This window comes from Meriones unguiculatus, chromosome 16, assembly GCF_030254825.1.
Source record: "Meriones unguiculatus strain TT.TT164.6M chromosome 16, Bangor_MerUng_6.1, whole genome shotgun sequence".
NCBI classification, from domain to species: domain Eukaryota; kingdom Metazoa; phylum Chordata; class Mammalia; order Rodentia; family Muridae; genus Meriones; species Meriones unguiculatus.
Window position 1 is genome coordinate 25531574 of NC_083363.1, and position 27283 is coordinate 25558856.

The window sequence follows — 27283 nt, forward strand, 5'->3', positions numbered from 1 at the left end:
ACCCCCACTGCCACCAAATACAATGTCTTCTTTCTTATGTTTCTTTTTTTTCCTTGGCAGTCTTAATATGTATCCCTGGCTGGCCTGGAACTCACATACCTCTTGCTGGAATTGAAGGTGTATGCCACTGAGCTCCTGCCTTAGCCTTCTGAGTGCTGAGGTTATAGGCATGAGCCACCTTGCCCAGCTAGTTCTTCCCTGTTTTTCAAATAAGGAGAAGTGGGAGAAATGAGGGGAGGAAGAAGGGGGAACCCCAATCTTATTTGAATGATATTGTATACTGAGTATATTGTATACTGATATTGTACATTTTAAGATGAAAAATTTTTCAGGCTCTTGGCTAAAACCTTTGAACTCAATGACAAGTCAGATAGATGCTGGCACTGAATGCCCAGGAACTAGCTGCCCTCTCTTCCTGGGGAAAGAGTTCCCATACGTGCTGAGCATTTCAGGTTATATCTTCAGCTACATTTCCAGCCTGACACAAAAGTTCTAACTTTTGGCCTTTGTGTACCCTGAGGTATATCACAAATTCCTGGTGATAAAATCCAAGACTCCCTGTGTCCCTAAGGAAAAACGTTTTGCATGGGGCCATCAGACACAGGTCAGTGAATCTTCTTGACAAGTTCTTAAGAGTAGCAGGCCAGCCTCTCATCTGAAAGACATAGCATTGGGTGCTTGTGTGTGTGTGTGTGTGTGTGTGTGTGTGTGTGTGTGTGTGTAAAACTACCCAGATTTGCAGAAGAGCTTGGTGACTGACAGAGTCTATTAGGGGACAATGTAGAATGAGGGAGCCAGGGACGTCCCCAGAAGTGAACTTGGTCTGAATTTTCTCCAGTTTTTGTCTCTTCAATAGGCTACGGGACAGAGACGAACAGCAGGTCTCACAGTATAGGGCAGTTCGATCAAGCCACTGTTATGCAGCAGGTTCACAGATCCCTGCCAGCCTTCTGATTCGGGACCTGAGAGGAAGGTCTTGAGGCTGCCTGGGTCCCACTCTATTCTGTTTGTCTGTATCTATTAACTTTTTTCGCAGATGTAAATGATGGGGGGGGGGGGGGGGGCGACGACAGATGTGCTAGTTTCCTTTATTTTCTCACTCCTTTATAGAAAATTGTCCATTTTGTCTAAAACTTACACGAGGCCATAAAATGTCAGGAATGCTGTCTCGAGCCTGAATTTAGCTAGAGGCAAAGGGATGGAAAATCTGGGGAAACAAGTTGGACAGGGAGCCATCAAGGACAGGCCGCATCATCAGGATTGGAACACATACCCTGAGGTTCAGTTTGTATTCCGATACTGAGTCATCTTAACGAAACTGGCCTTTTTACAGATCTAGCTGGCCACTGCCCAAACTACATGCCCCCCACCTCAGGGTGCCAGCAGTACAAGTGGCTCCAGGTCCCTCTGTGTTTCTTGTGAGGACCCTTCCTGCTTCTTGCCCTGGGGTCTATGTGAGAAAGCACCAAGGACACTACTGCTGCCCAGGGAAGGGGTACAGTGGCTTTCCAAACTCTCAGGGAGCCTTCACGGAGAGTCAGGAAGGTTCTTATGTTCAGCCCTGAGGGTGGGTAACAGCTTGGGGCTTCAGGGAGGCTCTACAAGCAGCCACTCCCAAAACTCTTTTCCCTGGGGCTAGGAGCTCCTCCCGGCCTCGTCCTCAAGGGTAGGGATCTGAGCAGTCCGTGGGGACGCGGCCACGTCGGGAACAAAGGCTGGCAGAGGGGTCCTGGAGAGCGAGGCTGGGGGGGGGGGGAGGAGTGGGGGCTGCTCCCTCTCGGCTCCTCCCTCCTCCCTGCGTCCTCCGCCTCCTCCATCCTCTCTGAGAGGCGGCCAACTTCACCGGGCGTCCCCAAGTTGCGAGGTGCGCGTGTGGAGTGAGGCAGGGAGCGCGGTGGAGAGGCGAGGGGCTTGCGGAGCCTTGGCTGTGCTTCAGGAGGCCGCCGCCGGCCGCTAACGGGATTGGGGTAGCGGCTAGGACCGGCAGTTCGCCTGCGGCTAGGACACCGCCCGCTAGGCTCCGCTTCCCGCCCAGCGAGGGGACCAGCTCCAGCGCGCCTCCCTCCTCGCCCTCGCGGCCCCAGCATCTTCCAAGCAAAGGGCGCAGTCAGGGGAGGATGCTGCCCGCCCTGGACGCTGGCTTCCGGACAGTCGGATCCGCCCGCCGGGAGGAGGAGGAGGAGGCTCGGCTGGGGTAAGTTGGGCGCCCGCGTCTCGCGGCTTGGCACCGCCTCCTGGGCCCCGGCCGGGCGCCGACGGCGTCCCAAACTTTGGGAGGAGAAAGGACCAGCGTGGGGCGGGAGGGAGTTCCCCGCGCGGGGAAAACCCAACGCTGCCAGATTCCCAACTGCCTGGTACCCACACCCGGGTCACAGCACAAGCCACAGGCGAAGATCTTCACTCCGGTCGTCCTGAACCCTCCGAAAAGCGTGCTCCTGGGAGCGCAGGGTTGGGGACTTCTAAACCAGTCTGGGTTCTTTGCTGGTCCCGCAGCTCCTTCCACCGTGAAAGGGAGTCCTCGAACTTCACAGCAGGAGACTGCTAGCTGCCCGGGCTTTGGAAAGCTGTGACTGGGACCCGCTGAGGTCCAGGAATAGGGAGGAAGAAGCAAATATTGCAGTCACTTCTCCCGGACTAACAGGGGCAGATTTGGTGTGGAAACTCAGTGTCTGTATGATGTGTCTGGGCGTGCTCAGCCCTTCCAGAGAGAGATGGGGGAGACGGGAGCCAACAATTTAGAAACTTTTTAAAGAGTTCTTCTGGTTTGGGGTCTTTGAACTGTGAGGAAAAATCTGCATGCTAGTGCTGCGCCTGACATCTGCACGGTGGCCAGGACAGGGAGTTGCAAAGGAAGCAGAGACCCTGGCGGATGTACTTCCTCAGAGGGACTTCCAGGGGGATCGAAGCTAACTTATATAGGGTCATGGGTTGAGCTGAGACTTGAAAGTCGGGGTGAAGCCAGCCCTGCCGGTCTGTCTTACCCTAGAATGCTTAGTTTGTGATTCTAATGTCCTGGCACACCCCCCAAGGATCTTCCTGGGCCTAGTGCAGTTCAGGGCACACAGCCTGAGGATGACTGATGGCATCAGTAGGGAATGCATTTTGTACTTGCCTTGAGGGAAGCCCAGGGAGCCTCAGCTGAATTGGCATTGCTCTTCTTGGAGAGGAAAAGGCCTCTCACTGGCTGTGGGAAGCCCTGCCTGTTCTCTTCAGGGGAAGTGGCCCAAGTGGCATGTCCCACTGTGCCTCGTGGTTACCTCTCCTTCCCCAGAACAAGAGGAAGGTTCCATTTCAGCATCTGGTTAAGTGGGGGTGGAATAGAGTCGGGGGGTTGTGTGCTGTTTGGCAGACTCCAAGCTCTGCAGTGGACATTGTAACTAGATTCCACTCCTCCCATGCCCTCGCCATGGTGGCAGGTGAGTTAGTGAGGACTAACTACCCCAGGGTGCACATGCTGGGGTAGAGTCCCTGAAACAGGAGGGATTGGGGACATCTACTCTTGCTTGCTCCTGCTGCTCTGGCTGGAGAAAAGTGGCTACAAGGGTCTAGTAGAAGCTATGTCTTCCAGCAGGGGCTTGACTTGGTGGTAGCACATGATGGTAATCGTGAGGGGGTGATCACAGCCCTTGTGCCAGTTGCTGTGAGTTTCCCAGAGGGGCAGAAACATTCCTTTTTCCTGGAACTGAGGCTGCCAGCAGTTGGGACTGAGAGTCCACAATGTAGGAGTGATCTTAGCCTGTCACCGGGAAGAAATGTGTCAATCTGCACTCCTGTTCCTGAAGAATATTGACTAGCAGTAGTGTACACGCCAGGGCCCTAAATGCCAGTATTAGCAAGATGCGTGGGTAGTGCTAGACCTGTGGTCCTAGAGGAGAGAGGGGGCGTTTGGCCCTCACCCAGTGAGATTCTGTTAGCTGGAGGGTGTGGGGTGTCTACCCAATTCTGAGTAGACTGCAAAAGCCAGTCCCTTCTCAACCCCCCTTTCCATTTTCATCATGTGTTCTGGAATCAGGAGTTCTGTAGATGCTGTTCTTTTAAGCCATTACACTCCTCTAGAATTTCCATTTCATCTTTTTTACAGATGAGCCTCAGAAAAACTAAACATCTTTCAAAGTCACACGGTTGGTAAGAGACCAAGCCAGGATTTGAACTTGGAGAATTTAATTTCAGAATTGTGCTGGTTCCACCATTCTGAAATCAAATTCTGTACAGTCTATCTGTATAGGCTCTGTAGCAACATTGGTGTTACTTTAAAACCTGTTTCTGTGGTCTCTGACTGTCTATCCTTTTCCACAGCCTCTGTGGAGCCATGGGGACCAAAAGCTGGGTGGTACCCAGCTCCTGGAGCCTTCATGTGGCTCTGCACTCAGGAAGCTGGAGGTTTGCGTGTGAGTGCCAGGGCATGGTACATCACAAGAGACAGTTGCCTTCTCAGCTGAGAATGGAGACAAAACTGTCTCTATGGCTGTTCCTTGGCTGAACCATCATCTATCCTTAAGTGGATCATTATACTATTTCCCCTTTGCCCCTCGATACATAAACTGTTATCTGAGGAAGTTATTCCTCACCGATATTTCCCTGGAGACTTAAGGGGTCATGGTCATAGCTGTCTTTTCTGCCATACCATGTACCCTGGAGAGCTGGACTCTTTAGATCATCAGAAGAGACAGGTGGGACAGAGCCAGGCAACCAGGGGAGATGATAGCAATGTTTCACTTTGTCCCCAGCTGTGCTTCTGTTTTTACAGGGCCCACCAAGTGTCAGCGTCTGATCCCATGGGGCACAAGAGGATATAAGGATCAAGAGTGGATGCATAAGCTCGTGAGTCAGGAAACTGTAGCCACATTGCCTCAGATTTTCTGAGTTTTTAGAATACCTGGTGTCCTGTTCCTCCAACTTCTGAGTGTTAGTGATAGATGGCGAGAGGAAGATGGGATATGGGGACAATCCCACAGAGGACATGCTTGTACCTATCCTGGGCCTTACACTCAGGGAAGCGAGAGGTGGAAGTGTTATCAAGTGATGGCTAAAGCCTGGGAAGGAGTGTACTCTTGCTGGGGAGTTGCACTGAAGGCCTTTTAGAAGCAGGACCAATTTTTTTTGATTTTTTTAAGATTTATTTATTTTATGTATATGAGTGTTCTATCTGCATTTACACCTGCCAGAAGGCCAGAAGAGAGAATCAGTTTACATTATAGATGGTTGTAAGTCACCATGTGGTTGCTGGGAATTGAACTCATGACCTTTGGAAGAGCAGACAGTGCTCTTAACCACTGAGCCATTTCTCCAGCCCCCGCAGGGCTGATTTTTATCACCCTTTCTTCTCTAGGCCTGAAAAGAGGATAGGAAGCTGATCCAAATCCGTGGATTCCACCGTTGGGTGTGGGTGGTGGGGAACAGGGTGTTGATCTTTGCAAGCTCAGGCACCTTCCGTCTCTATTGTCCCAACTCTAGCTGCTGCTCCTGGTCCCCAGCCAGTGTGGAGGGAGGAGCTCCTCTGTCAGTCTCCAGCATTGGCCTGGTGAGTGCTGCCACTTTCTCACAAAGATGGTGTGTGCTGGAGCACTGAGGGTTTCTCTAAATTAGGTAATTCATCACCAGGGTCCAAGAGGACTCTGTGGGAAGTCTGGAGGAACTGTGGAAAACCAGCAAACCAATTTCCCACTCAGCTGCTCCTCGTGACCACAAGTAAACAGCCACTTCTGGGACCAGCCTGAACTGTTGGAAGGCTATGCCTGCCCCTCTCTGCCCTTTTGACTTTGGTAGCCTCGAAAGCCACAGAGAACATCCTGGCCAGGCCAGTTCTTGCGCTGCTGGACTAGGTGGTTGGGTTGAATAAAGGGGATAAAGGACAACCTGGGCTTGGGGCCCGGCTCTGTTTGGGTAAGTTACTTGTGTTCTACCCAGTTCATGAACCCCAAAAGACCAGGAATAAACAGACTCCACTGTAAATAAATGAGGTTCTTTTTATTACAAATTACAAGCTGCAGCTTGGGCCCACACCGAGAGCCCCATGTCCAGGTTAGTTGGGTGATTTAAAGATTCTGGTCCTTCCCAGCATGCCCAAGGCAGGGGCGATTCCTGCCTGGCAAGCATCTATTGGTCAAAATGTTACATTTTGAATTGATTGGCTATAGGAAGGTCCCCAGACTGTTAATGACCTGGTGTCCCTCCCTGGGGGGGGGGAATGAGCCGGTTTCCTAGCAACTGTATCTCTAGTGGGTGGGGGAAGAATGCAGTAAGGTGGTCCTTCCCCTCAGGGCATTACTGGACGGCACCCAGCTAGTTCAGGCCTTAAACTTTTATAACTGCTCATTTTTAATCTTTTGGTCTCTCACTTGCTCTGGAAAGAGGGCTGGTTCTTTGACTTGGAGGGTAGAGAACAGCAGTGCTCTTCACCAGCTTTGGGGCATCTTACACATTGCCTCAGGATGGGTGGACCAAAGTAATTTTCAGCTCACACCTCTCCAAGGTAGGGCCCACTTTCGAAAAGATCATAGAGAGCATGCACTCATTTCCTCTGTCTATTTTCTATATTGACAAAACTGTCCCAGAGTTGGGTCAGCTTGAGGAGGGCTGGTGGTGCAAGGTCATTCATGGCTTCACAAATGGACCTTTTGTGTCTTAGAGATGGGTAACTGATGGCAGCTGCAGCTTATTGGTCATGAGCTGAAAGCTCACACACAGTAAGAAAGAAGGTGGGCTTGGTGAGGGCGGCTTCCTGGTGCTCAGGGCCAAGAAGAGTCCCACAGTCCTGTGTGGCTGTGCAAGCTTGGCTCTATAAACTGGACACTGCAGGAGCCTGGGAGAGGAGCATTGCCTGAAGGTGCTCAGTACTGCTGCCACCAGGCTGCTGAAGAAGGGAGTCATGGGGTGGGTCCCCTCATGACTGTAGGCTTTTCTTCCTTTGCTGTTGGGAATGGAACCCATGGTCTTACACACTCACTAGACAAACTCTGTACCACTGAGCTCCTCCACATACCTATCCCATAGCCTTTGTAAAGAGAAAAGGCTGGTAGGCCCACAACCACACATAAACCACTACAAAAATTCATGCACATCCACTCAAACACAAAATATTAAGTAAATACAAGAGAAATAAATACACTCCAAAAAGATGCTTACAAACTGAGACCTACAAACTCAAGGCATTGAAAGGCAAACTATGTGATATTTAAGAGTACCTTGGGCTAGATGCATAACCTTTCTGGGCCTTCCTTTTTTTTTCCTCAATCTGTAAGAAGGGATTGGAACAGTGCCCTAGTGTGCCTGGCTCTTGTGAGTTACAACATAGATGGAGGTTAGACTTAGACATAGTGAATTCTAGGTATGTGTTATTTCTGGCATCTTACTGGTACACCCTGTACCAGCTGTTTACAGAGCTAAGGTTGCAAGGCATACTTACACGACAGTGAATGGATCAATATGCTACATAAATGAGCTCTTTTCTCCAGGATGGGAGGACCTCCTTGTGCTAGGCTCTTAACTGGAATTTATTAGGGAGACTGTCATGTCTTTCTGTGGGCCATTCAAACAAGGCAGGAGTCAGATCCTCCCAGTTAGTGCAATTCCTTTGGCCGCAGTTTAAAAGCAGGGTTACATGGAGTCCCAGTCTAGCAAGGGAACCCTGTGAGGCTAGGGCAGGTAGGGCTGCGGACCTTGTTCCTGTTGTTCTGATTTACATATTGGACTTCTGAGCATAGTTCTGGGCTGCAAGAAGGCTCACAGTCGGATATGGTGGCACATGCCCGGAATTCCAGCACTCTGGAGGAAAAGGCAGGAGGATCAGGCATTCAAGGCCATCCTATCTACAAAGAAAGTTCAAACTACCTTGGGCTACATGAGATCCTGTAGATAGAGAGAGACAGAGATAGGGGCACAGAGAGAGATAGAGAATAAAGAGAGGGAGAGGGAGAGGGAGAGGGAGAGGGAAAGGGAGAGAGAGAGAGAGAGAGAGAGAGAGAGAGAGAGAGAGAGGGAATATCATGGACTCTGCCTAGATGATACCAGTGCCTCTTCAGGCTTTTGGTATGTACCTACTGTTCACATAGGCCACATCCAGCCTGTGCCACCTCCATTCTACCTGTGAGCTGGCCTCACCCATTCACTGTTTTTCCTGCTTCCTAGTCTCCCTTCCTGTCCAGCTGCCTGACCATTTGCAGGACACTGGAATGTGCTAGTTTGCCTGAACAAAAGCAGTGTCAGCTGAGGAAACATTTTGCAAATAAATACTCCGCCACCACTACCCCATACATCCCCACAGCTGCAACTGTGCTAATTTTCAGCAAAGAATTTCACAGCTCAAAGCACACTGGCTGGCTGGACTTGCTGTGGTCTTTAGCTCCTCTCTGGAGACAGCCAGAGGCCAGAGTGCTAAAAGCAGATGCCCAACTATGAAGAAACTCCAAGTGAGAAACCTAGAAGCCACGTGTCCCAAGAGGGAGGTCATTTCCTCAGAGGGGGAATGGCTCTCCCCTGGCCTATCCGCAAAGCTAACTCCCTGGGTTAGTAACTTCTTTTGCACCTTGCTTTGATGTCTGAAGGCAGAGCCCTCAGGGACCAGAAGCTGCAACAGTTGGCATGTGAGCACCCCTCCCCCCAAACCCTTCCTGTGTGCCTTCACTTGCTTCCTAGGAAGCTCCTAAGCTGGTCACTGCCTCTACCTCCATGTTTAAGTTGAGGCACCCATGTCCATGGTTGTCCAAGCTGGCACATCTTTGCCCTACCATGACATCACTAGTGAGTATTTGTCCCAATATGGTGGTACCCTGAGGAAGAAGGGGCCAAAATTTGCCTAAGGATCCAACTGAGGGGCTGGTTCCAGGGAATTAGTGTCACATGTCACTGACGGCACCTCAAGAGCTGCGTCTGACCTGACATCCGCTGGTTGACCCAGTTGGCATTTCAGATCATGCAGCAATCTAAATCAGGCCTGGTATCTGCACCACTGGCTTACAGAGCCAGGAAGACAGGGCCAGCCAAAGCCTCAGTGTCCCCATGGCCATTTCAACAGTGCAGAGTCCTGGGTAGCTTCCATGGCTTGTGATCTATGGAGCATTGCAGCTTTGGCCTGTACCTGAGCTCTTCTCTGGACATCTAAGCTCTCCTCACTTCCTGGGCACAAAGCCTGCACTTCACAGCCTGTTTGGGGGTTCAGGACACCCCCACCATCCTTCCTTCCCCTTGTCATGCATGTCTCTATCTACTGGAAGCCTGTCTGGATAGTCCCCATCACATAGCCTGTGTGTCCATGCTGTCCCATAGCATGGAGGCTGTTAGTTCTGTGGCTGCTGGTTGGGTACATAACATAAGGGCTGCCTTACTCATCTGTGTCCTCTGCTATGCACTGCCCCAGGGCATGCAAAGAGCATACTGTGTGGTGTCTGAGTACAGAAGGCAAGGGCTATAGATGTGAGTCCAAGGAAGCAGCTGGTAGAGATGGTAAGGTGGTCCAAGCCTGGATGACCCTGCTAGGGAGTAGGCAGAGGGGAGTCATGGTAAATGGGAGTGACAGGAAATGGCAAGGAGAATGTTCTCCCAAACACCTGACCTATCCATTTCCTAGTTGGACCTGGGCAAGTATCCTGAAGATTGACCTGACACCCTTGAGAGGCTTCTCCATCCATCCATCCATCCATCCATCCATCCATCCATCCATCCATCCATCCATCCCTGTCTGCCTACCCAGAGTGCCTGCTTACGCAGGATGCCTCTTTTTTTATTTTTTAATTTTTCAAGACAGGGTTTCTTTGGGTAACCTTGATCTGCCTGCCTCTTCCTCCCCGATTGCTGGGATCAGAGGTGTGTGCCACCATGCCCAGCTCAAGATGCCTCTTTATGCCACACTGCTGGCTCATGGATGGGTACCCTAGGTTTTCTGCTTAGTCCCATAAGCCCTTAATAACCAGTCTTATTCTCACTGTAGATGCTTATTCAACTTCTTCAGGGTCTACTTCTTATCTCCAGGCAATTCAGGTCTCTGAGGCTGTTGTTTCTTTGAGGAAACTGAGGCACAGGGTGGGGAGGAGCCACTTTCTTTGAGATTCCATCTGCAGCTCCCAATTTGTCCTTTCAGAAGTTGTAGTGCTGAATTTTAGGGTTCAGGGACATCACACCATGTTTTATGCAACACTATTTAAAGTGGACTGATGATTGGGGAGGTAGTTCCTTCTGGAAAAGAGATGAAAGGGGCATCGGTGACCACTCTGAATCTTGCTGTGATAAGGACTCAGGAAGACTTTTGTCTCGAGCTGGAGAGATGGCTTAGCAGTTAAGAGCACTGGCTACTCTTCCAGGGGTCCTGAGTTCAATTCCCAGCAACCACATGGTGGCTCATAACCATCTATAATGAGATCTGCTACCCTTTTTTGTCATTCAGGCAAAAATACTGTATTCATAAATACAGTCTTGAGGAAAAAGAAGAAGCAGCCACTTTTTCATGCAGAAAAAACAGAGAGGAGGATGGTCAGATGGGCTGCAGGGTCAGAGAGGGATGCAGCTGGGCTGAATTGTTCTTGTTCTTGTACAAGAAGAAAGATGAAACAGGATGGAGTGTGGCTCCATGGACAGGCTCTACAGCCAGCCTGCCTACCTGGGAAGCCCTGGTCACCCTTACTGGCAGTGTGACCAGGGCCAAATTGCTGAACCTTTCTGTGCCTCAGTTTCTCTAATGGAACTCAGCATGTAGGGGTGATGCCAGAGGAGATTTAAATTTATTTATTTATTTATTTTTATTTATTGCGTGTGTGTGTGTGTGTGTGTGTGTGTGTGTGTGTGTGTGTGTGCTGGAGAATAACTTACAGGAGTCAGAACTATGTGGGTCCTGGGGATTGAACCCAGGTGTCAGGCCTGACAGCAAGTACCTGTGCAAGCCCCAGCTCTAAAATGTTTTTATACAAGTGCTTAGAGCTGAGTTTATCACACAGCATCAAGCAAGGTGAGCTGCTTTATGTATAGGTGTGTGTGTGTGTGTGTGTGTGTGCGTGTGTGTGTGCGTGTGTGTTGGTGCTGGAAACTCAAGATATGCATATATCTTATTTTGGTGTTTTGAAACAGAGTCCTGCTGGGAAGCCCTGCCTAGGCTAGAAGTCTTCTGTGTAGACTAGCTGGCAGTCCTCCTGCCTCTGCCTCTCAAGTGCTGGGATTACAGATCTGTGACATACCTGGCTTTCAGTATGATTTTTTTTGTTTTGTTTTGTTTTGATTTTTCAAAACAGAGTTTTTTGTGTATCCTTGGCTGTCCCGGAACTGACTCTGTAGACCGGGCTGGACTCAAACTCACAGAGATCTGTCTGCCTCTCCCGCCCTGAGTGCATGCACCATGGTGGCCTGGCTTCTGTATGGATTTTCAAGGGCAGCTAGGAAGTAAACTGAGTTTGTGTCTTAGCTCCCCTTAGATACCATAGTTGGCATGACATACTTTGCTGCATGCTACATGCTTCATACCCTCACTAAGCCCTGTTTAACCTATAAAGGTTGGTAGAGGAGCAAACTGCAGCTCAAAGAGGCAGAGTATCCTGCCTGAGGCTACCCAACTGTGGGGACTCAGACAGGCCTGACTCCCTGGGTTTATCTGTGCTTAGGTTTCTCCTTACAGTGAGGTTGGAGAGGCTGCCAGAGGCTATGTCCAGTGCAAGATATACAGACTGTAGTTGTGAATCTCCATAGCAGGGAGAATTAGAGGTGACAAGGGAGAGATGCCAGGACAACTTAGAAGGGAGGATAGCCTGGAGGCCACAGTAGAAAACTCACTATTCATAGCCCACAACAAATCATCGAGTCACTAGGGAAAAACCTGCATCACTCATCTCTCTGCTGTCTACTGCCTCTCTGCCCTTCCTGAGCTCCTGGAGACCCTAATGCCCACAGTCCTATGGTGAGGGAGTGTCCACCCCCAGCTGGCAGGCCTACAGCCTGCCTTGTATTCCCCTTCTGAGCCTCTGTCTCCCACCTTCTCACCTTTCTTATTGTGCTGTGAGGATTCCAGACCAACATCATGGTACCCAGCTTCTGTGTTGAGTTTTAAACCTCTTTTCCTTTGAGAAAAAGCTCTGGTTTCCTGTTGGAGTCAGTGTTTGCTTTTTTGTTTTTGGAGACAGGTCTTTCATAGTCCAGGCTGGCCTCAAACACTGAGTTTCTTGTTCCATTTCTCAAATGCTAAAGTTTACAAGTGGGTGTCACCATTCCCAATTTTATGGGATGCTGGGTATTGAACCCAGGGCCTTTGTGCACACTAGGTAAGTACTCTACCCGCTGAGCTACATCTCTAGCCCAGGAGTCAGTGTCCAGAGAGCGAAGCTGGCTGAGCAGTGTCCGAAACAGAAAGCTGTGTCCTTGATGGAAGTGAGAAGCTGATAAGCAGGCCCCTGTTTCCAAGGCTGCAGCTGAGCGTCTGACAGATCTTTATTTGAGCATCTTTGGCCAACTGTTCTATGTGTGTCAATCTAATAGCATTTTACAGATGCCAACAATGAGTCCGAGAGAGCTCAGGAGACTTTTCTGTAGCCACACAGCCTGAGTCAAACTTGTTGTCTAACTCCACGTGTGCTCTTGGCCACTGTAGCAAGTGGGCTGCATTTGGCTCATACTCACCACGTTGGGCAATGCAGACTGAAAGTATTTGGGCAGCTTCCATGTCTGGGTCCCTGTTCGCTTTCCTAGAGACTGAATCTATGCAGGAGGAGGAACAGAGCATTGGCTTCCCTTGTCATGGGAACTCTGTGGCTAGGGGAGTTGGGTGACATGTTTGCCGACTCTCCTCTCAGGAAGGCACATTCCCCATGCGTCAGAGGGTTTGGTGGGTCAGACCTGGAAAAAGAATATGAGTCAGGCTGGGGCAGGGTGCCAGATTCCTCGGCCCAGGCTGTGGGTGCAGGATGCCAGGCTGCTGCAGTTACTGCTATGACTCAAAGCTCTGTTCCTCAGCCAGAAGGGGTCTGTGCCAGCTCTGTACAGAATGACACCTTTACACCCTCCTGCCACCTTGTGGGGGAGAGCCAGTTACCCTGTTTCACAGTTGAGAATACCAAGGCTGGGAGGCATTTCTGACGGAGCTCCCACAGCTGGAAGGAGGAGGAAGACTCAAGCTCCCTTTTTGTGCATAAAAGGGCAGAGGGTCTTTCTTCCTGGACACAGGGACCAACATGACCCTCTGACAAAGGGCAGTTACAAAGGGCAGAGGACCTTTTTGGTCCTCTTTCCTTACAGCTTATTCTGTAGTCACTGATACAGGTGTGAATCCAGAGACCACCCTGCTAGAATTCCCAGATACCTGTGTCCAGGAACTGAAGCAGGACTGCATGAATAGAGGTGGAGATGAAATGATCTATTAAAAAGAGGAAAGGCAGTCCTGAAAGTGGAAGTAGCCAGTGAGCTGGGAGAGATTGGAAGCTCAAAGACTATTAGGCCACAAGAACCCTGGCCCTTGGCTGTAAGGGCCCCATGTGGGTAACTACTTAGCAAATGATCATAGATGGTGACAGGTATGACAGAGTGGGACTCTGCAGCATCCTCATGCTAACTCTGGTCCCAATTATTTTCCAGGTTGTGTCTCAGTTTACTTAATAAAAAAGGAAGCCCAACAGAGTGGACTTTAAATTGCCTTCAAAGTGGATGGGGCTGGAGAATTGCCCTGGATAGCATGTGTCCAACCTTAAATTTGATCCCAACACTACCAAAAAATAAAATAAAATTGAAGAATTAAAAAAACAAAACAAAAAACAACAGGCCAGGCTGTGATGGCTCACAACTTTAATCCCAGGAGGCAAATGCAAGCAGATCTCTGTGAGTTCTAAAACAGCCAAGGCTACACAGAGAAACTTTGTCTTGAAAAACCAAACCAAGCCAAACAACCCTGATATTACTGGTTGCCTGTGTAGACTGTTCCGAATGCCCCAGCCAGGCACAGGAATGAAAATTCACCATGTAACTTTTTCAACGTTGTACCACAGACAACTGTTATTTGTCATAAAATTTAAAAGCACAAACAATAAAGTAAAAAAAAAAAAAAAAGGACAAGTTCTTGTCTATCTACAAAGGGCAGAGCATGTCTCACTACAGCCAAATGCTCCTCTTTTGCAAGCCTTTCTTGTTTTTAATGAGTCCCACAGAGCCCAAGCTAGCTTCAAATACTTGTGAAGCCAAGGATGACCTTGAACTATTGATCCTCCTGCCTCCCTCCACCTACGAAGTGCTGAGATTAAAGACCTGTACCACCATGCCCAGTTATTAGGAAAGCCATTTAAATATGTCTTGAATTTATGAAGAAAGACAGTAAAATCCTACATCAGCAAGGAAGATTAGCGGAAAATGGAAGCTGTCTATGGCATCTAGCAAAAGCCAGTGTTCTCTGCAAGGAAAGCAACAGATCTTCAGAAATTCCAATGTGATGACTAGGCAGAGCCTAAGAGGAGAGAGGACTCAGGCCTGGGTGGTTTTGCCACCTCTAATCCCACAGGGACTAAGGGCAGGGGAGAGTAGAGCTAGAAGAGGCCTCTGCCAGTCCAGACTTCTTGGTGTATTTGGGAAGGGGGTTATCTCCAGAAATCCCTGAAAAATTGGCATTGTACCAATGGTGCAGAACTGTATTTGGGGTATAGTGGACTGGCATCTGAAGAGGATGGGACACCAAAAAAGTCTTCAGGCCTGCAGACCTCTAGGTGAGCATGCAATGGCCCCTTGTTGCATTTTGGGTAATCATAGTTAGGCCCTCTGTGAAGGCTGCTTATTTCCATGTCCTTATAAAGGGAAACAGAGTTAGGGACAGGTTAGCATGGAGCTTGGGTGGAGAAAGGATTGAAAATTAAAATGCTATAGGAAAATGGAGAGTCAACCCCACAAGGGAATTGAGAGCCTGCACTCTTGCCCCAGAGAAAGATGCTTTCAAACACAGGTGCCCTGATGTATCGGGAGCAAGAAAAGCACAAAAATTAGTGTGAAAAGTCAGTTAGCAAAAAGTCTGAAAGCCCTTTCCTATCAGGGCTACATGCAAAGGCAGTGTTTGGGGAAAGCAGACAGTACATACATGTGGGAAAGGCCAGGTTGATGTGGACATCACCATCCCCAGTGGACAAAAGAGGAAGAAGTCCACAGATGAGGACCGTGGCACCTTTCAGGCTCAGACTGAGGTGGAAACCTAGATGACCAGGATTCCAGGGGCAGAGGGTGACCTGGTGCTCAGCTCAGCCACTTTAGCAATGAATGACCTCATCCCCCATAGCTTTCTTGGTAATGCCTGGGTAACCATGTGGCTACATTCTCAGGATATTTGAGTAAGCACTGTTTTAAGAACCCCAACTCTGCCATGTCAGTCCTTAGGGCCTTGACCAGAGTTTTGCCCCCTTTTTTGCATGTGACTGAAACTTAGGAAGGAGTTCTGGGGTAAGTTCCCACAAGTTTAAGGGGCTGTTCTGTGGGATAGAGAAGCACCCTTCTCCATATAGACTTTAGAGGTGACCTGTGGGGAGGGCCACTGTTCAGTGGAGCAAAATCAGGAGTATTCAAGGCATAGGGAAGCAATACCTGGGCCCTTTCTCGGCTGTCCCCCTCCTCCATGTCCACCCTTGGGAGCAGAGTGTCAGGCGAAATTCAGTAACATAGTAGGCACATTTCCCCTCCCTGCATCTGTCTCTGTGTCCCACATCTTTACTCACATACATGTTCAGTCTGTGTGTCCACAGCACCGGTATGTCACCTCTAAGAGTGAAAATGACCGGCACAGAGGACATGAAGATAAACATGCCAAGAAAGAATGGCCAGCCAGAGCCAGAGGACCTTGCCCTTCATGGTCTGGCCCTGACTCTCCAGCGAGGTGACCTTGGGCAGATCACTTAACTTCTTTGAACTCATGTTTCTTCTCCAGATGGTGAAGGAGAAGGTGGCAGGAGAGGCCCAGCTGCTTTGACAATTAGGGAGCACACAAGGATTGAACGTAACATACGAGAGTGGAAGGGCCTCATGTTGGTCCCTGGGGGATTGACTATGGCTGCAGAGCTGGTGCAGTGTGGCTCTGAAGACAGAGTTTGGGCTCAGTTCTAATGGTTGAACCCACTCTAGATTAATGGCTGCCTGCTCTCCTTTGGAGACCACTTCCCCTTGTCTGTAACTCCCTACGAATGTTTTCTAGTGGTTATTTTACTCTCTTTAGCATAATGGCAGGTACCTAGTACATAGAGTTCATGAGCAATACATAGAAACCAGTATATGACATCACCCCTAGTCACCCCACTGCATTTGGCCCAGCACTGGCCACTGCACGGGCAGATGATGGAGGACACAGTTTTATGTGCATGGGGAAAAGTATGATTTTTTTAAAAATCAAATTTGTTGTAATTTTGCCTTTTTCATATTTATTCATGTATTTTATATATGTGGGGGGTTACTATACATACATATAAAGCACAGGCTCATGTGTGAAGGTCAGTGATAACCTGCTGGTTCTGCCCTTCCACCATGTAGGTTTCAAACTCGTATCACTGGCAACAGAGTCTCACTATGTAGCCCAGGCTAGCCACGATCTCCTGGCTTTCCTGCCTTAGGTTTCAGAGTACTAGGATTACAGGTCTGTGCCAAAAGATCAGGCTGAAGGTAAGTGGACAGTTTGATTGAAGTCTGGGCTAACATTGCATAGAGCTGTCTGTCCTGAAAGTAGTCCATGACTGTGTTGTGTGGGACTGAAGGGACATGGCTGTGTTGTGTAGGACTGGGGGTGGGGGAGGGGCTCTTAAGTCCAATGCCTTAACCACTTGGCCATCCCAGTCCTGATTTGGGGGGACTATTATACCATCTTAAAAACCTCCCATTCAGGCAAATCACAAAGAAGGAGCCAGTCTCAATGAGCACATTCAGGACTAAAACACTCGCTTTCAAGGTTTTTGAACTGACACCTCATGTAACTGAAATGGAAGTCTTAGGAACCCTGTATGTATCCTTACAACACAAGACTCTCTGGTATTTTCTGTTTTCTACAATACTGGCTTATGGAGACAGGGGAAGGAGGACAAAAGCTTGCCCAACTTATTAAATATATTGTGCAACCTTCAGTTTGACAAATAACTTCTAGTAGGAGATAGCATGAGATAGGATTTTGATCATTAGTGTATATTGGACCTGCCTTGGACTTCTGGAAGCAGCCTGCCAGGTTCTGCCTCCAGAGTTCTTCTGGTGATCCTGACCCATCTTTGAGTGTCTTGAGCACTGCCCTCCTAAAATCTAGCTTACACCATTTATAGAGTTTGGAATGTTGAAAGCTCTAAGCAAAGGGACACTTGTGCCCAGCCCTGGCTGAATGACCCCTGCCTCTTAAATCCCCAAACCACAGGACACAAAACCCCTCCCAGCCTTCTGAAAATACTTCTAGAGGCTGTGAAAGGCAGCATTTATTCAGTGATTTCACATTGCTATTTTTCTAGGGGTAGATGGTAGGTCAGGTATGACTACCCAGTGGGTGGTGCTCTCTCTGGCTCTATTGGAATCTTCTGGCTATCTCTGGATTTCCAGTTTCACCTAGAGAGATTTCCTGGCATTGCAGCCAGTCTGCTTCCTAGACAGGCTTTTGGGGTTCTTGGGCCCTCACACTGGTCATCCTGAGTAATCTTGGGTCCCCTGAGCCCCTCCCTTGCCTTGTTCCCTAAGCTAGCAGCCAGCTCAGCTGGGAACAGCTCCACTAGGAGGAGTGTTAAGTGGGTACAGAGCCTCCTCTGTTCTAGTAACAATGGCCTGTTGATGGCTAGATTGGGTCCCCTAACTCCTATTGGACTTCAGGGAGGAGAAAGGATGCCAGCCCTTCCTCCAGCCCAGGCAGTCAGTGCTGGGTGTGAGGTTAACTCAGAGAGCTCTGTCTGCCTACAGGACCTCTTTCTTCTTTATTCTCTGGGCTGACTCCTCCCATCTATCCAAGAGACCCACTTGGGGGCTCCAGGAATGCTTCACTTTACAGCCTCAACAAGTATTCATTGAACAGACCCCTGAGCCGCAAGAAGAGCTTTTACAGTTGGGCTAATTTGCTGCCCCCCCCCCGGGCTCCAGGGAGTTAATGCCAACCCCCTCCTCACAAGCAGATACTCAGGGCACTGATAGTTTTAGGCTTTGCCCTCTAACGGAGTCTCACTCTCAGTTGGGATTAAACATCCCTGGGCCTCCTGACACTGTGCTAAGCATATCACCACAGTACCCCACTTAGAGTGGCAGGTGTTTGCAGAAGGCCAGATATGAATCCTCAACACTGCATATTCATGTCCATATCTGAACCTCTGTGAATATGTTACCTTGCATGGTAGAAGAAATTCTGTGGATGCCTGTAGAGGAATTTTAATTCAGAACATGGCTGCTCTAGCAAGAGATCACACTCAAAGAACTTCTAGGTCTGTGTGCTTCAGCTGGAATACAGACATGTCTTTAATCCCAGGAGACAGAGGTATGCAGATCTCTTGAGTTCTGTTCAGACAGTTCAGTTGAGTAAGGGAGTTGAAAGGCAGTGCAGTGGAGTTTGTTCATGAGTCCAGTGCAGGTCAGCAGAGGCAGTTGAAGCCAGAGAGCAGCAGAGAGAGAAAAGGAGGAGGCAGCTTTACAGGGATAGTTTTGCAGAGAGAGAACAAGCTAGACTCAGGTGAAGACAAAATGAGGCAGAGAATGAGAAGGTACCAGAAGAGTAGAACAGATTGCTAGAGTTAGTATGGGGCCAAGCAGAGCAATTTGGTGAGAAACTGAGAGAAGCCAGTTTGAATTAGTCAGCTTGGAGATGAGATTTGAGCCAGAACAGCTGAACTGAACCAGCCAGAGTTCAGAAGGAGCTAGAAAGGGTGAGCTTATTCATCAGGAAGTCTCAGAGGCTGAAAACATCCTAGGCCTAGATTAGATTGTATGGAGGCTAGAAGCTTCCAGGACTAGGTTAGCAGACGAAGGCAGTAAGCCTCTGAGATGACAGTTACATCAGCCAAATAAAAGCTACTTTAACAGAGCTGGACACAGTGGCACAGGCCTGTTATCCCAGCACTAAGGGAGGCAGAAGCAGGTGGATCTCTGTGAGTTCAAGGCCAGCCTGGTCTACAAAGCAAGTCTAGGACAGCCAAGGCTACACAGAGAAACCCTGTCTGGAAAAAAAAAAACCCAAAAGTTATTTTAACAAGTGTCATTAAGGATTTAGGGGTGGCAGAGTGCCGTGTATTAGATGGGTGATCCTGAATAGAATACAAGGGTCCTTATAAAAGGGAGGCAGAGGGAGCCTTAGCTGCAGAAGACACTGAAAACTATGCACCAAACTCAGGGCTTTGTGTCTGCAAGGCAAGCCCTCTATTGATTCTGCTCATGTCCAGCTCCAGAGCTGGTTTTGAATGACTACAGTCTTAGAAGTTTTCCAAGCACTTGGTCCTAGTTACCACAGAGAACACAAACCTATTCTTTCTGGCTTCTGTGTTTGGTCAGTCAGAGGCTTAGCACCAAGGCAAACATCACAGTGCTTGCTTGGAATCCCAACACTGGGGAAACTGAGGCAGAAAGCCTTCTAGGAATTCAGATCTGGACTTAATAGTAAGATCCAGAGTCAAAAGAAGGAAGGAATGGAAGGAGGGAAAGATTAGCACTTCCTGTCTATATGGCCTTGCAGGTGAGCTGGTGTGTGGCATATCACCACAGTACCCCACTTAGAGTGGCAGGTGTTTGCAGAAGGCCAGATATGAATCCTCAACACTGCATATTCATGTCCATATCTGAACCTCTGTGAATATGTTCAGGATCTGGCAAGCTTCTGCCATCTCCCAGATGTCCTAGGATAGTGGGATTTGATGCTCTCAGTTATCAGATCTTGGTCTTACTAAGCCTAGGTTAGAATCGTCTAAGGATCTTTTGGCAGCCCCGATGTCCAGACCAATATAGTCATAATCTCAGGAGGTGGGACTTGGCCATCAGGTTTTGTTTTTTTTTTTCCTAACCTCTTACATCTATCAGGACTGAAACCCAGAACTCTAGGGCAGGGTTTCTCTGTGTAGCTCTGCCTGTCTTGGAACTCACTCTGTAGACCAGGCTGGCTTTGAACTCAGAGATCCACCTGCCTCTGCCTCCCATGTGCTGGGATTAAAGGTGTGAGCCATCAATATCTGGCCACATGTGTCCTTATTGTCACCTGTATGAGTGTGGTGGCAAGTTAATTCTTATAATCAGAATTTCTGGACCAGAGAGTATATTAGTCTGTTGGGGCACTGACTAACACAGTGTCATTGACTGGGAGATTTACAAATAACAGGAAGTTGTCAAACATGGTTCCAGAAGTTGGAAAGTTTAAAATCAAAGTGCCAGCACATTCCAATAAAAGGCTCATTCTCTATGTCCAAGATGAAACCTTTTTTCTATGTCCTCACATGGTGGCAGGAATGACTAAGTTCCCTCACACCTCTTTTACAAGGACACTAATTCTATTCAGAAGGACTCTGCCTTCTTCACCTAGCCATTCTAGTCATTCTCTGAAGATGTCACTTCTAACACCAGCACACTGGAAATTGGACTTTAACTTAAGAATTTTGGAAGGAAACCGACATTTAAGCTACAGCAAAGAGTAAATATATTCTAAACTGTGGTGTTCAAGATCAGCCTGAGGTATATAGTGAGACACTGTCTCAAGAAATAATAGAGGTTGGGGATGTAGCTTAGTTGTTGAGTGCTTGTGTAGCAAGCATGGAGCCCTGGATTCAATACCCAGTGTGGTGGTTCCAATAAGTTTGGCTCCCATGGGTTCATATATTTGGATGGGCTGCCTAAAGCTGGTGAAACTATTTGGGAAGGATTAGGAGATGTGGCCTTGTTGGAGCAGGTATGCCATTCCCCTCTGCCTCTAACTCTTGGATAAAATGTAAGCTCTCACTTACTGTTCCAGGCTACCCCTGCCCCCTGTTGCCATGCTTCCTGCCGTAATGGCTATGGACTCACCCTCTGAAATTGTAAGCAAGCCCCCAGCTAAATGCTTTCTTTTATAAATTGCTTTGGTCACGGGTGTCTCTTTACAACAATAAAAAGTACTTGAGATACTCAACACAACAAACAAACTGATAAAATCTCACAGCTGGAATCCCAGCACTTAGGAGGTAGAGGCAAGAGGACCAGAAACTCAAGGCCATCATTGGCTACATTTCTAGTTTTAGGCCAGCCTGGAATACATATATTAGACCCTGGACAATAATTAATAATAATACAACAATAATGATAATAATATAAATTATGATATTTTGGTCAAACAGTTCTTCAAAAAGTATACCCTCATCAGCATTGTGAGAGAATCCTTTTTCTTTCTTTCTTTCTCTTTTTTTGAGACAGGGTTTCCTGTGTAGCCCTTGATTTTCTGAAACTTGCTTTGTAGAACACACTGGCCTAGAACCCACAGAGCTCCACCTGCCTCTGTCTCTCCAGTGCTGGGATTAAAGGTGTTTACCAGCATACCCAGCTGAGGGCATCCTTTGTATTACCCAAGAGATGGACAGAGTCTATTGCCAAAACAATCAGACCCCAAATCTAAGTACCTCAATCCAGCAAAAGCTTGTTTTTCTCACGTATCCCATTTGGCTCTCCTACAGCAGTGTGAATCCAGCTGCTTCCATCTTGAACTAAACCCATCCAAACATGTGGCTGCCCATTCAACACAGCTTCTGGAGAATGTGTGGAATCATTTTAAGATCCAGGCCTTGAAGTGGCTTGCATCACTTTCACACACATCCCGCAGACCAGAGCTAGCCACCTGGTCTTCACTTCACTGCCAGCAAGGCAGGGCCATGGCAAGGAACACACAGGTGCTGGGTAAATGTAGCTGTGTCGGTGGGTTCCCGGAACTTTACTCCCATAGCACACGCCTTCTTGCTGACTATTGAGTGTTATGAGGACGATTCTTGGTTATCAAGTTGATTATATCTGCAGTTAACTAAATCCCAAGTGGCTGGGTCTACCTGTAAGGGATTTGTCTAAATTAAATCATTTGAAGTGGGAAGACCCACCTTTAAGCTGGATCTTTTGAGGTGGGAAGATCCACTTTTGATCTGAGCTGCACCTTCTGGTGGCAGCCTATGTAAAGGACGCAGAGGGAGGAGGCTTTTGCTCTTGGCCTGTTTGCCCTCACTCTCACTGGCAAGTCCATTCTTTCACTGGCTTTAGAGCCTACTTCTTTGGGACTCCAGTGTAGACTGAAGACCAGCTGAGACAGCCAGCCTCATGAACTGAACAGGGACTGGATTCTTGGACTTTTCATTGGTAGACAGCCATTGCTGGACTAGTTGGACCACAGCCTGACTAAATGAGTGTGGCTCCAGTTTACCCTCCTGTGCTTTCTCCAGCAGCTGCACACCATTGTTCTCTGCTATATATCCAGAGCTGACTGTCTTCATGATCAAGACACACCACAGTGGCTCTGCCCCCAAATTCCCCCAAACCCAAATATTCATTTGTGGGAAAGCCTCAAGACTTTTTAAAAAATGTTGGCTGTTATTCATAAGAGCATATAAAGGCATGTGAGTAGCAATGTAAAATTAGCTGTGTCGAGATCTTTGCCAGCTGTTCTGTGGCCTGACTTGGCAGCTGTCTTCCCAGAAGTTCCAAGTCCCTGTCTTGCCCCACCTCCTCTCTCAGAGACACATGCGCCAAGTGAGGGGAAAAGGTGGATGGGGAAAAGGAGAGAGATAAGGTGTCTGCTGGCATTCTATCCCAACTTTTGCAAACTTCTGGGCTTTAATTATTCCTACCTTGAGGTTCATATGACTGTGGAGACCTTATGGGCTTAACAGGTTGGAGCTGGTGTGCAGGTGCATGTTCTTGGATGGAAAATTTGCATACAGGAGCACGAGTACAATTTGGAATTTGATCTGGTGTCAACAGCACGGTGACCCACAGCAGGATGCCAAGCTAAAGGACAGGAAAATTTTGTTTGCTAACCAGAAAGTATTGTCTAAAGCTGGGAGAGCAAATGGGCTCTGCCTTCCAGGTCACATTTAGTGGGCTGGCTCTGCACCCAGAAGACAGCAAGCAAAAGCAAGAAGCCCAAAGGGCCCACAGCCTCAGTGCTGTGTGTGTGTCTATATGAGCTCATGATTCACTCTGTTTGCTTTAATACAGGATCTTACCATGTAGCCCTGCTGGTTTCCAATTTCCTGCCTCTGCTTCTCAGGTGGTAGGATTACAGATGTCATTCAGCATAATTTTTTATTTTTAAACAAAACAACAACAAGAAAAAACAAATGGACTGTAACTGTGGCCCCTTGTGTGCCCTCAGGTTTTTTTTTCTTTTTTTTTGGTTCAGTGTCCTAACATGAGCATCTTTTATAGAGCTTTATATCAATATTCTTCTTTTAGATTATAAAACAAACCTTTTTAAAACAAACAAACAAACCCGGAAAAACCACATCCCGTGTAGCCAAACCCAAACATTGAATTCCTACTATTCTAGCCTCCACCCTCCAGGTGCTGGAATTGCAGCTGTGTACCACCACAGCTGGTTTTGTGGGATGCCAGGAGTAGAACCCAGGGCTTCATGCACACTAGATGCTCTGCCAACTGAGCTACATCTGCAGTTCCAAATCAGGCATCTTAGGTGCCCAATACTCTGACCACGCTGGAGAAAGACAAGTATTGAAAGCAAGAACCGACAATCCATATGGCACAGAAGTCCATTCATTTATTCCACAGATATTGTTGAGGCCGGTTACATGCCATGAGCTGTGTTTACTGCTGTGGGGCAAGAGAGGACAAGACCACCATCTGAGGAAAGAACAGGGACTTACCCAGTTTCCTTTGTTTTTCTTGCCACTTTGCCCATAGTTTTATTTAGCAAAACAAAAAATGCATTGCATAACACAAAACTCACCTCTTTAGGTAGGGGCTTAATAGTTAAACTGTGCTCTTGTAGAGGACCTATGAGGTCCTTACCGCACATAGAGCAACTCACAGCCATCTCTAATGCCAGTTCCAGAGAATCTGCCACTCTCTTCTAACCTCTGCAGATACTAGGCATGCACCCAATGCTCATACATATGTTCCTGGCTGAGAAGTGACACACAAACCACTCCTACATTGGTCTCAGCCAGATATTGATGGTTTATTAGAATGCATATGCAAGCTGATCGATCAGGGCCACAGTAAGGACTCAGGAGCCTAATCATGACATCTACAAGGTCTCACAGCAGGGTTTTTATAGAAAAATAACCAAATGCAAAAGACATGATGAGGGCAGTATAAAGCAATATTAAGTTTTTGGCCTACTAGGTAAAGTATTATTTCTGAGCTAACCTTTAAGCTGATTGGTTCTAGGTGAGGTAGGTAAGTGAAGGTCTTCCAGAGTGCAGGCCAAGTGCAACCAGGTGTATAAATAACAAGAGTGCAACCAGATAACCAAGTATGACACTATTAGATCATACAAAGTACAAAGTCAGCTCAACTCTGCCACGGTCTGTTGATCTAGGTTAACTTGGTTCCTTGGCAGAGTTTTTTTATTGTCAACTATGAATAACTACTTTTAGGAAGCAAGACTAGAAGTTTAAAAATTTGAACTTAAGGCCACAGAGGAAGACAATGCAGCCAGTCCTGATGAGACCTGATAGGCTAAAATCAGATAGAAGGGGAGGGAGTCCTCCCCTATCAGTGGACTAGAGGAGGGGCATTGGGGAGAAGAGGGAAGGGAGGGTGGGATTGTGAGGAGATGAGGGAGGGGGCCACAGCTGGGATACAAAGTAAATAAATTGTGATTAATAATAAAAAAAACAGAAAAAAAAATAAATGCATACAGGCAGTTTTATCATACATGTTAATTCCACACATGAGCAGGTCCAGTAAAGATCTGCCAAGGTCAGAATCAGTAGAACCTCTTGCCATCAACCAGGAGAAAATGAATAAATAATGTCAACATCTTTAAAAATTGAAGTTAATTTCACCTTAAAAATAAAATGGAAGCTGAAATGGCTGCAGTTATGTCTCAAAGAAGACTTCAATATTTCAGGCTTCAACAACATAGACATGCAAGCAAACAGTCAGACACATAAATAAAATAGGTGAATCTTTTAAAACAGCAACCACCACTTTAAACACTCAGTTTCCTAGCATTAAATGCAGTTACACCAGCACTGCCACTCATCTGCAGAATCCCCGTTATCTTCCCAGACTGATGCTCTGTATGTAGACACGTGATCCCTCTGCCTCGGCCTCCTGGGTAGTGAATAGTACAAATAGCACTACTGTGCTTGGCATCTGTTTCATTTGTTTAGTTGTTTTTCTGCTTTGTTTTGTTTATAAAGTCTCCTCTATCCCAAGCCAGCATCAAATTCATCCTCATTCTCTTGTTCCTTTTCTTCTCCCTTTGCCATTGACATCCTTTGAGCATTTACTGCCATGTCAGAACTAAAGCCATGATACTGGGGTACAGTGGGGAGGGGTGTGCCCCTCCCAGGCCATGTCTAGGTGCTTCTAAGGAAATAGGGTGTAGCCAGAACAGGTCCGTGCATGGACAAACCCAGTTTATGAGAAACAAGTAACTTCAGTGTTTCTTATCTCCATTCTGATTAACTAACTGGAATGGCAGAGTCCCAGGCCCCACCCCTTCCCTCTACTCTCTAAGGATTCAAGAACAGCTCTACAGAAGCTCACTTCCAATTGGCTGGCACAGAGGGATCAGCCTTCTAGCCTCCATAAGTGGACACACAACTTTCCCACAGTGGCCAGTCCCTCCCTCTCTGCCTATGAAGCCCCTTTCTTCTACTGGGAAAAGTTGTGTGTACAGGCATGTAACAGCCAAGTCTGTTTCTGCCATGCTCTGGGTCCTAGAGAAGAGAGAAGTGGAGGCTTGGCGCCTGATGCAATGTCTGGCAAGGCACAACCTCTTATCGGAGCTTCCCGCTCAGTCTCCCAGCTGGGAGCCCTCCAGAAGTTTTGGAGGCAGGGCTGGCTGTAATCCATTAGGGGCCCCAGTGGAAGGGCCTGGCTGGAGGCCATCCAAGTGGGAAAGCAGCTCTCTAGTCGGGCATTTTGCCAAGTCATGGAAGAGGCCTGAGCATAAAGACCCCTGAGCCAAGAGAAGGGAAGGGAAGCTGGCGAGGCTGCTTGGCAAGGCTGGCCCACCTCAGCTGCCTTGTTCCCTTTCTGAACCACCAGTTTCCTCAGGGCCTTTCCCATCCTCCTCCACGTGAGCATACAGTTGTTGGGACTTGAACTGAAAATCCTCCCAAAATGAAAATTCAACACCTAAGTGTGGTGTTTTGCCCTTGCTCCACCTGCCCCACATTCTAGCACATGCCCAATGCAGCTGCGCACGGTGTCTTTCCCTGGTGGCTCACACATGCATGGAACTAGTAAGTGTCTTCTTTCTCTTGGTCCTGCCTATTAACCTAAATGTCTGAGCATCTTGCACTGGACTAAGTATTCTGGGAAGGGCATCCATCCATCTTTTCAGCCTTCCTCCATCTCTCCCTTCATCCAATGCCCCCCCCCCCCCATGGCATCTACTGGGGTGAAAACCAGGATGTTGACTACATCTCAGAAAAATAATTTCAGGACAAATGTGTGTGGAACAGAACTAGGCTTATTATGTAGAGGTGAGAGAAAATGTGAATAAACACATTAAATCTAAGCATGGACAGTCAGAGGGACTAGGTTTAGTGTCTTATCAATAACTAGTGTAACTTCATGGCTTCCTGATATTGCGTCTAAAGGTTGTAATATTACTCTTTTTTTTCTTTTTTCTTTTCTTGTTTTTTCTTCTTTTCTTCCCTCTCTCCCTCCCTCCCTCCTTTCCTTTCTCTCTTTCTCTCTTTCTCAAGTCAGGGTTTCTCTGTGCAACCCTGGTTATCCTGGAACTGCTCTGTAGACCAGGCTGGCCTCCAACTCATCCAACTGCTTCTGCGTCCTGAGTGCTGGGACTAAAGGCATGTACAACCATGCCCAGAGGTTTATTTTTTATTTTTTTATTTTTTTAAACAATTTCCATTTGTTTAATGAAATGAAATAATAAGGTGTTAAGAGGCGCTTTGCTCGGATCTGTGGTGGACAGAAGTGTGGATAAGGTTACAAAGGTCTACAGCTGTACGCATGGTTCACATATTGTTTATAACACCTTTGAAGTATCTTGATTTTTGTCAGTTGTGTGACAAACCTAAACTAGATCCTATGGGGGAGAGACTTCTTCTATTTCCCACATCTCCTGTCTCTTAACCAGCCTTACCTGGAACAAAGGCATTATAGACATCCCAGTAGAAGAGAATGCTTGCAGGAAAGAAATAATGCATACGAAAACCAGGAAAGTGATGAAGGTGGGTTAGAGCAGGGCTAAGTC

At 47.8% G+C, this 27283-nt stretch overlaps 1 protein-coding gene and 1 long non-coding RNA gene across 7 annotated transcripts in view; one reads left to right on the forward strand and one right to left on the reverse strand.

Annotated features, from left to right (window-relative positions):
- LOC132648369 (uncharacterized) overlaps nt 1-27283 on the reverse strand; it is a 47465-nt gene that overhangs the window by 14876 nt on the left and 5306 nt on the right. For 2 of the 3 annotated variants that reach the window (XR_009586764.1, XR_009586765.1), the window contains exon 2: nt 11959-12807. The exons of the other annotated variant lie outside the window; for it this stretch is intronic. This is a non-coding gene — a long non-coding RNA (uncharacterized LOC132648369). The remainder of the gene's footprint in view (nt 1-11958; nt 12808-27283) is intronic. 3 annotated transcript variants of the gene reach the window in all.
- Nucleotides 1697-27283, forward strand: part of Chst3 (carbohydrate sulfotransferase 3) — a 42870-nt gene continuing 17283 nt past the window's right edge. The window contains exons 1-4 of one of the 4 annotated variants that reach the window (XM_060369496.1): nt 1697-2194; nt 4082-4125; nt 4748-4821; nt 5455-5521. The gene's annotated coding sequence lies outside the window, so the exon portion shown is untranslated. The other 3 variants (XM_060369495.1, XM_060369497.1, XM_060369498.1) reach the window with 3 other exon arrangements.